General features: G+C 39.4%; 1 pseudogene; it reads right to left on the bottom strand.

Moving 5' to 3' along the window:
• Nucleotides 1-6,314: 6,314 nt before the first annotated feature.
• Nucleotides 6,315-9,928, bottom strand: LOC108284165 (annotated as a pseudogene).
• Between the last annotated feature and the right edge of the window lie 758 nt (nt 9,929-10,686).

Raw genomic sequence — 10,686 nt, 5'->3', positions numbered from 1 at the left:
CTGGCTCCCTGTTTCAGCCCCCTTTTTTTCAGTTGAACAGACGACTCTGTCTCTCAGGAGTTCTAGTCGCCAGTTGAAACAGTGCCTGGATTTTTGTGAGTTTTTGTGCAGAGACCACCTGCACTGGCTGAAGCAACCAGGCTGGAGACTTGTGGTGCTTTTCTGCCCAGGAATCTCCTGGTCTGTGGGCAGTAAAACTTCGTTTGGAAATGTGATCACTCACCCTCTGCATTTTCATTGGGAACTGCAATCCAGAGCTGTTCCTATTTGGCCATCTTGGATCTTCTCCATTCCTATATATTTTCAATTAAAAATATATACCAGACTTCAATTAAATCTCACAGCATTTAATTAAATATACAACATTAACTACTTTGTGCATTTTAAAAGTATGCCCTTTTCAAAATACTCATTTCCATTTTTCAGATTATTTATATATATCTTTAAATACTAATGCTTTTATTTGTTTACATTAGATATATTTGTAGGAGCGGAAATGTTAGGTTGCAAGACTTGTAATTTTGAAAACAACAGAAGTATTACCAGATTACTTCTCTAAAATACTGTAACATTTCTATTCTGCCAAGAATATTTAAAACTACTTTTTTTCACTACACTCCTACTAGAAAGATAAGTTTTCATCCTTTGCTTTGCCAACTGGATGGGTGAGTAAATTGTTACTTTAGTTCATATTTTAACTTTTACTAACAAAAATAAGTAATTTTTCATGTATTTCTTGACTATTTGGATCATTACTTTAAACCCTCATTCCATATTTTTTAATAGTTTTCAGACCCATGCCTAAATTCCTTAGCTTGTCATTTAATACCATAGAAATATTAGTAAGATATTTTGAAAGCAGTATTTGATCATTTCAATATTTGGATCTCCTATCTGCCTACCTTTACTATTTGTTTTGCCTTTGTTTTTGGTCAGATCTTACCTTTTTGTTCATATGATGTCACCAGATAGGAGACAGGGTTAGTGTGCATTTCCCACTTGAATGGACAGAACAGTGTCTGGAGACTCACACCATAAACTTTTGCTCCAAGAACCATGACAGGAACATAACAGGAAAACCAAAAGAATTCACAGATCATTTGAAAGGAACAGCAGGCTGCTACAAATTTCACAAAGTTACAGCAGGAGGGGATGGAGTGGGAGGGAAGTTTATAGCCTAGAGCAAGTTCTGAAGGGAGCACTGCAGGAGTGAGACTGGCCTCCCCAACCGTGTGGGGGCTGAGTGAGGTCTTTCTATTCCCTACTTTCCTGGTGAACTATATGACAAAGCAGAGGCAGCCATAATCCTCTCTGGATCATAATCCCACTGGCCTGAGAACCATCCCCCTAGCCTCCATGGTAGCCATGGTAAGCCTCACCCAGGGAGAGTCTAAGCCCAGACCCACCTAACCCTGCCCCAGCCTCAGTGTTTCTCTCCCTGTCCTGGTAACTGAAAGCAAAAGACATAAACTCTTGGAAACTTTATACCCCTGCTAATCTCCTGAGAAACCAGAATACCTACCCTGGCCAGCTTAGGGCAAGCTTAGATTCCCCTACTACTAACACATCTGGTGCTCTGTTGAAAGCACCACCTTCTGGCTGGAGGGCAATAAACTCAGGCCATTACAGCAACTAATGACGGAATAATTTCATTCCCAGGAAAGAGAAAACAATAGCTAATTTCACTGCCTTCAACATCTTGACTAACCATTTGTCCTGAGTCCATGGACCTCATAAAACATTACTGCTAGCATGCATTGAGAAAGCCAGCACACTAAACATATCCACAACCAAGGACTCTCTCAGAGTCTCCTTCACTCCCCTACCACTTCCACCAGAACAGGTACTGGTATCCGCTTCTGGGAGTCCTGAAGATGGATCACATCATAGGACTCTTTGCAGCCCAGAGCCTGGTAGCCCTGCTAGGAGGCTAGACCCAGAAAAGCAGTAACAATCACTGCAGTCTGACTCTCAGGAAGGACCCATCCCTAGGGGAAAAGGTAGAACAGCACACCAAGGCATCACCCTGTGGGACAAAAGAATCTGAACAGCAGGCCTTGAGTTCCAGAATTCCACTGAAATAGTCTACTCAAATGAGGAGAAACCAGAAAAGTAATTCTGGAAATATGATGAAACAGGGTTCTATAACATCTCCAAAAGATCACACTAGCTCCCAGCAATGGAGCCAAACCATGAAGAAATTTCTGAATTACCAAATAAAGGATTCACAATATTTATTATTAAGTTACTCAAGAAGATAGCAGAAAAAAAAGAGTATCTCATTGTGGTTTTAATTTGCATTTCCGTGCTAATTAGGGATGTTGAGCATTTTTTCATATGCCATTTGTATATCTTGAAAATTGTCTATTCATATACATTGCCCACTTTTGTTGGGCTTGTTTTTTTTCTTGCTGTTTTGTTTGAGTTCCTTGTAGATTCTGGATATTAGTCCTTTTTTGGATACACAGTTTTTGAATATTTTCTCTCACTCTGTGGGTTGTCTATCTCTTCTGATTAGTTCTTTTGTTGTGTAGAAGCTTTTAAGTTTAATTAGGTCCTATCTATTTTTGTTTTTGTTTCATTTGCTTCAGGGTTTTTAGACATTAACTCTTTGCCTAAGCCAATGTCTAAAATGATATTTCTGATGCTATCTTCTAAAATTCTACATTTCAGGTCTTAGATTATGTCTTTGACCCATCTTGAGTTTTGTTTGTTTGTTTGTTTTGCTATAAGGTGAGGGACGAGGATTCAGTTTTATTCTTCTGCATATGACTTGCCAATTATGCCAGCACCATTTCTTGAATAGGTTGTCCTTTCCACACTTTATGTTTTAGTTTTCTTTGTCAAAGATCAGTTGGCTCTAAGTATATGGCTTTATTTCTGTGTTCTCTATTCTGTTCCATCGGTCTGTGTGCCTATTTTTATGCCAGTACCACACTGCTTTGGTAGCTATAGCCTTGCAGTATGGTTTGAACTGTGATGCTTCCAGATTTGTTCTTTTTACTTAGTCTTGCTACTTTGGCTATGCAGGCTTTTTTGTGTGAGTTTCATAGGAATTTTAGGATTGTGTTTTCTACAATTATATATTCAATTGATATAATTACAATTTTCTTAAATTTTACTAAGACCTGTTTTGTGACCTATCATATGGTCTATCTTTGAGAATGTTCCCTGTGCTGATGAAAAGAATGTGTACTGGGGTAGAATGTTCTGTAAATATCTGTTAAGCCCTTTTGTTCTAGGGTATAGGCAGTTTTGGGGCAGAATGTTCTGTAAATATCTTTTTGTTCTAGAGTATAGTTTAAGTCCACTGTTTCTGTGTTGACTTTCTGGCTTGATGACCCGTCTGTGGCTTTCCATGGGTATTGACATCCCCCACTATTATTGTGTTACCATCGATCTCATTTCTTAGGTCTAGTAGTAATTGTTTTTAAAATGTAGGAGCTCTAGTATTAGGTCATATATATTTAGGATTGTGGTATTTTTCTACGGATTAATCCTTTCGTTATTGTATAATGTCATCCTAATGTCCCTCTTTGTCTTTTTTCCCCCTGTGGTTGCTTTAACATATGTTTTATCTTATATAAGAATAACTACCCTTGCTTGCTTTTTGGTATGGTTTGACTCTGTGTCCCCACCCAAATCTCATGTTGAATTATAATTTCCAATATTGGAGCAGAGACCTGCTGGGAGGTAACTGAATCATGGGGGTGGTTTCTAATGGTTTAGCACCATCCACCTAGTGCTGTCTTAAGATAGCATTCTCATGAGACCAGGCTAGCCAGCATAGTGGCACCCCGTCTCTACTAAAAATACAAAAATTAGCCAGGCATGAGGATGAGCACCTGTAATTCCAGCTACTCATGAGGCTGAGGCAGGAGAATCACTTGAACCCAGGAGGTAAAGGTTGCAGTGAGCTGAGATGGCACCATGAAGATTCCTTAAAGATGTAAAACTAACATTTTATCCAGTAATCCTACTACTGGGTATCTACCCAGAGAAAAAGAAGTCAATGTATAAGAAAGACACTTGCAAACTCATGTTCACAGCAACAAAAATGTGGAACCAGCCTAAATAACCATGGTTGTTTGAAAATGTGTGGCACTTACTCCTTCAGACTCTGTCTCTCCTGCTCTGCCATGGTAAGATGTCCTTGCTTCCCCTTTGCTTTCTACCATGATTGTTAGTTTCCTAAGGCCTCCCAGTTATGCTTCCTGTACAGCCTTTGGAACTATGAGTCAATTAAACCTTTTTCTTTGTAAATTACCCAGTCTCAGTTCTTTATAGCAGTAGTTCTTTATAGCTAATATTTTGATATGGACTAATACACTTTTGGTTTCCATTTGAGTGGAATATCTTTTTCCATTTCTTTACCTTAAATTTATGTGAGTCCTTATAAGTTGGGTGAGTTCTCGAACACAGCAGATATTTGGTTCAAGATACTTGGTTGGCAGATTTTTATCCATTCTGCCACTCTGTTTTTTTTTTTTTTTTTTGATTTTTTTTTTTTTTTTTGAGATGAGGTCTTGCTCTGTTACCCAGGCTGGAGTGCAGTGGTGTGCGGTGATCTTGGCTCACTGCAACCTCCACCTCCTAGGTTCAAGCAATTCTAGTGCCTCAGCCTCCTAAGAAGCTGGAATTACAGGTGCCCACCATCATGTCTGGCCAATTTTTGTATTTTTAGTAGAGATGGGGTTTCACCATGTTGGCTACGCATGTCTCAAACTCCTGACCTCAGGTGATCTGCCTGCGTCAGCCTCCCAAGGTGCTGGGATTACAGGCGTGAGCCAGTTTTGTATCTTTTAAGTGGAGCATTGATGCCATTTATATTTAATGTTTGTATTGACAAGGTACTGTTCTAGTCATCATACTAGTTGTTGCCTAAATACCTTGTTTGTTTTTCATTGTGTTTTTGTTTTATAGGCCCTGAGAGATTTGTGCTTTAAGAATGTTCTATTTGGAGGCGTTGTTCATTTTTTCGAATTATTTTCCCTTTGTTTTTGTCCAGTTGGATTAATTTGAAAGCCTTGTCTTCAAACTCTGAAGTTCTTCTTTCTACTTATTCTAGTCTATTGTTGAAATTTTGTAGTGCATTTTGTATTTCTCTATATCTGTCTTTCATTCCCAAAAGTTGTGATTGTTTTATGATGTCTCTTTCTCTGGAGAATTTTTCATCTATGTCTTGTGTTGTTTTTATAAATTTCTTTAAGCTGGTTTATGCTACTTTACTCCTACAAGGGTGACCATAATAAAAAAATTTTAAATAATAGATGTTGGCATAGATGTGGTGAAAAGGAAACACTTTTACACTGCTGATAGGAATGTAAACTAGAATGACCACTAAGGAAAATGGTATGAGTTAACAAGGAGTGTGGAGTGTTCCAGGATTTGAATAAAGTACAACATAATTGAAGTTTTGTATATCAGGAAAAGTGGGATACAAGCTGAACCTGAGGGCCAAGTACGAGGGAGAGGTTCTTATAGTCCATTCATGTTATTTATATACTATGGATTAACAAATTACCCCAAAATATCATCTTAATACAGTAAACATTTACCTTGACAGTTTCTGTGAGTCAGGAATCCATGAAGGGGTTAGCCTGGTGATTCTGGTTCAAAGTATCTCAGGAGGTTGTAGTCAAGCTTCCATCCAGACTCAAGCATCTGAAGGCTTGACTGGTGCCAGAGGATCCACAAGTAAGGGGGCTCATGTACATGCCTGGCAAGTGGACACTGGCTATTGGCAGAAGCCTTCAGTTCCTTACCATATGATCTTCTCCAGATAACCTCCTTCAGAGTCCTCAAGATATAATTGCTGTCTTCCTCCAGAGTAAGTGATCCAAGAGGGAATAAACAGAAGGCATAATGTATTTTATGACCTAGTCTCATTTGTGTCTTGCATGGTACAAATTTTCAGTGTTTAATGACATAGATGGAGATTTAAAATGTATTAGATTGTAAAAAAAAATCATTATACATATACATACTAAATATTTATTAAACATCTATGTGTAAAGCATTTTGCTAAGCTATGGGACATAATGCTGAATTAAATGGACTCAGTCAGCCCTTCCTCTCACAGAGTGTATTCTATCCTTATCACATTGGTAGGGGCACTGCTACCCTTACCTGCTTTCTCTTTCCTCTTGTTTGTTTTAGCAAAATCTTCCCTAAGCTTTTTTTTTTTTTTTTAAGAGTGACAAAAAGTTTATTCTGTACTTCTTGAAGCTTCAAGTAGGGGATAAAACTAGAGAGAGGGCCTGGTTTGGAGGTGGAGGGATTCCTGTGGGCTTCATTCTGGTAGGAGGAGAACATCAGGGCAGGCCTTTTGGCTGTTGCTCTGGGTAGGGGAGTAAAGGGTGATAATTACAGTGGGGGCCCTTAGGTGGCACAGGTTCGGAAGAGCCCCAGGCAGACATGAATTCTCCTGAGACATGAGATGGGTTTCTTGAGCCAGCACACGCAGAGAAGATGGGCAGACAGTGAATGTAGGAGTCCAGTTGGGAGTGAAAGAGCTCACTTTGCACAGCTTGGCCCAGTGAGCATGAGGGGTTCTTCACCACTAGCTCTGTACAGTGCACTGTAGATGTGGTACAGAACATCTCTGATAGGTCCCATGCCCAAGTCAATATTCATGACAACTTTGATCCCAGTGGCTGTCTCATAATAACGAAGTTTTGTTTTGGGTTATTTTTTGTTGGTTGTTTTCAAGGTGGTGTTTCACTCTTGTTGCCCAGGTTGGAGTGCAGTGGAGTGATCCCAGCATACTGCACTCTCCACCTCCCAGGTTCAAGTGATTCTCCTGCCTCAACCTCCCTAGTAGCTGGGATTACAGGTGCCCACCACCATGCTCAGCTAATTTTTGTATTTCTAGTAGAGACAGGGTTTCACCATGTTGGTCAGGCTGGTCTTGAATGCCTGACCTCAGGTGATCCATTTGCCTTGACCTCCCAAACTACTGGGTTTTTTTAGACCAAAGTCTTGCTCTTCTTGCCCAGGCTGGAGTGCAGTGGGGTGATCTCGGCTCACTGCAACCTCTGCCTCCCAGGTTCAAGCAATTCTGCTGCCTCAGCCTCCTGAGTAGCTGGGATTACAGGCGCCTGACACCATGCTCAGCTAAACTTTGTATTTTTAGTAGAGATCGGTTTTCACCATGTTGGTCAGGCTGGTCTTGAACTCCTAACCTCAGGTAATCCACCTCGGCCTCCCAAAGTGCTGGGATTACAGGTGTGAGCTGCTGTGCCAGCCAGTAATGAAGTTTTTAATGGCTAATATGGAAAGCCAGGAAGCTGTTCTTCATGTCTAGCTGAAACATCTTGCTGACAAATGAGCAGATAGAGAAGAGCATACCGTACATCAGCTTATACTCCTCCTCCTTGGGGATCACTTCTTGCTTCTTGTAGTGCCATTTGCTGTAGTGTAGACACACTCCATTCTGGTCAAACAGGTAGAGGTGTGGACAGTCATCCGAACTGTTCCAAGTGCGCCTCAGGAGTTAGTTTCAGCTTCTCCTCAAAGCTTGTTCATGTTCTAATTGTCATTGGTTTTAGGGTGTTTTTGAAATGTATTTATTGATTTCCACAGGCAAATTAGAAAAGCTTTAACTGAAATAATTTGGTGAAACTTTGCCATGTGACTCGTTTTGAAAGACTTTTACAAGTTTTATCCATTTGGTGCTCCTTAATCCAGCAGTTCACTGTGCATCAGCACCAAGGATTGAGGCTCTTTTCCTTCGGTCCCTCTCCTAGAAAGTTATCTGTGCATATGCCCCTGGTAGTTACTCATTTAGTCAAATTCAGTGACTGTTTCCTTAGTAGTGATCATGTTGTTGGAGTAGCAAAATACACCACTTTTTTGAAGGCCCTTAATTTCACAAATAAAGAGAAGTCTTAATGTTATAAACTAGAAAAAACAGTTGCAATGATAAGCCCCATAGATTGTCTTGACTCTGCGTTTATCTATGCTTTGATTCTACTCCACTCCCCCTCAATACATCTTGACCCTCTAAACTCAGTTCATGCACTGCCTGCTTCCAGAAACTTATTTTACATTTGTTCCTGAGGATGATCTCATTCAGTGCCATACATTCAAACACTCAATTTTATTTCATTTATTTTGTACGTTTCAATCAAGTTTTCTGTTCTTTGAGGTCAGAACCATGTAGCATATTGCTCATTGGAGAGTCACAATGCTGAGTTTATAACGAGAGACTGATATGAATACAAACTGAGGAATACTAATTGATTTCTTATTCATTCAGGTTATAATCCTTGAGCATCTATTATATGACAAATGTGCTGGCTATCAACAAGATTCTCATATACAGAAGAAAAGGCAGACATTGAACAAAAAACTTTGCAAAATTAAATTGACAATTATGTGCATTAGGAAGAACAAATGAGACTATATGAATGGCTACAACTGGAGAAGGAATGAGCATCCTCATCTTCTCTTGCTAATATTTAAGCTTTCCAGGGACAGTAATATGGGAGCGTGTATGAAACAAATTAGGAGACTAGAAGATATGGAGTTCACTGTCCTCCGGGATTCTGGCAAGTGGAACAATTCTAATTGGCTATAGAAATTAAATTATCCCAGAGCATGGTAACTGTCCAGCAGTCACAATTTTTGTAATGCCACAATATAAACAGAGTCAGTGTCCAGTCCAGATCAACATCTGTATTAGTCTTTTCTCACACTGCTATAAAGAACTACCTGAGGCTGGGCATGGTGGCTCACACCTGATATTCCAACACTTTGGGAGGCTGAGGTGAGTGGATCACCTGAGGTCAAGAGTTTGAGATCAGCCTGACTAACATGGAAAAACCTTGTCTTTCCTAGAAATACAAAATTAGCCGGGCGTGGTGGCACATGCCTGTAATCCAGCTACTTGGGAGGCAGAGGCAGGAGAATTGCTTAACCTGGGAGGTGGAGGTTGTGGTGAGCTGAGATTGCACGATTGCACTTCAGCCTGGGCAACAAGGGCGAAACTCAGTCTCAAAAAAATAAAAAAATGAATAAAAAGAAAAATAACTACCTGAGCTTAAGTAATTTATAAAGAAAAGAGGTTTGATTGACTCAGTTCCACATGCTGTACAGGAAGCATGGTTGGGGGGCCTCAGGAAACTTACAATCCTGGCAGAAGATGAAAGGAAAGCAAGCATGTCTTACCATGGCAGAGTAGGGGAGAGAGAAAGAGCAAAGGGGAACTGCTACACACTTTGAAACTACCGTATCTCCTGCGAACTGTATCATGAGAGCAGCAAGAGGGGAAGTCTGCCCCATGATTCAATCACCTCTCACCAAGTCCCTCCTCCAACACTGGGAATTACAATTCAACGTAAGATTTGGGTTGGACACAGAGCCAAACTGTATCAACATCATAGAGGTTTCCCAATGTAAGTGATCTATTTGAGGCACTATGAAAAATAGAGTAGCTCTTTGTCCAGCATCTTTAACTGAATCACAAAATCGGCTAATTTTGAGTGTTCATAATAAATTAGCATTTTTTACTACTTGTGCAAAAACAGAATGTTGAAGTTACTTTTAGTTTTCATCACTACTTTCTGCCTGTAATGAGCAGAGTACCTTTTTCTCATAATCCATTAAAATTTTACTCTCTTTTTTTAGCTTTAAAATGGTGTTATTCTTTCCAGCACTTACCATAGAAAAATTCCAAGTCTAACTACATGCTTTTCACATTTAATGTGATGACATGATGGACCTACCTAAGGATGTCTTTGTAGAAACAGAAAAATCCTTCTTACCAATGCTCTAATCTCCCCACTCTTTTAATGTTTTCTGCCGTTACTATTATAAATTGCCAGGATGTGTGACTGATTTCCTCAGGCAATACCTCCTCTAAAACCGTCTTTCTATGTGAGGAGGAAAGTGCATAATCAGTTAGTTGCTTTCCCCTATTTGCCATCTCCTCACTTATATCCTCTCTAGATTTGCAGAGCTGCCTTCTGAAACACTAGTTCTAGAGGACCATGACTTTAACTGGGCAAAATTTCTTCACAGCACCTAGATAAACCTTATGTATGCAAGGGTTTCTGATTTGTTGTTTTCTCAGATTTAAAAGGGTCTTCAAAGGGTATTTTAAATTTAATGTTAGAATGAAGCGTGCCCTGAAAAATTAACTTTTATATACAGATGTACCATTTGTTCTTGTTCTGAAGCAATATATAAGCATAAAATAATCTTCACTGAATTCTATTAGACTATATAACATTCTAGACAACTGAAAAGGCTTTTTCCTGGAATTAGATATGGAACATCACAGAACATTTCTGGCTGTCTTTGGTTGCAGGAATACATTACATGCTAGGGCCAACACTTTTATGTCTCAAGAAAGTTATGAACCAAATCATCTGGAGTTCAGAAAGTTGTTTAAACATGTCAGAGAAGAAATAAATTATAGGCAAAATGTGGTGTAAAGGTTAGTATGCAGGAGCCCATCTATGACATTGGTAGACTCCAGTGTTCATTTGTTTTAAAGATAAATCTAATGTATTACAAATAGAAATCCAATACTGTTAACAGAATAGATGCTGACAATCTAAAACTAAGTGAAACCACTTCCAATAAATTCATCAGTCAGTGATCATTATTCTTTCATTTTATCATCATATTCCCAGAAACACAGTTAATATTAATTCATGGAACAGCAGGAATCTGCTGTTA

Source organism: Cebus imitator, unplaced genomic scaffold (genome assembly GCF_001604975.1).
Source record: "Cebus imitator isolate Cc_AM_T3 unplaced genomic scaffold, Cebus_imitator-1.0 Scaffold271, whole genome shotgun sequence".
Lineage (NCBI taxonomy): Eukaryota > Metazoa > Chordata > Mammalia > Primates > Cebidae > Cebus > Cebus imitator.
This window is presented reverse-complemented; position numbering and strand designations above follow the sequence as displayed.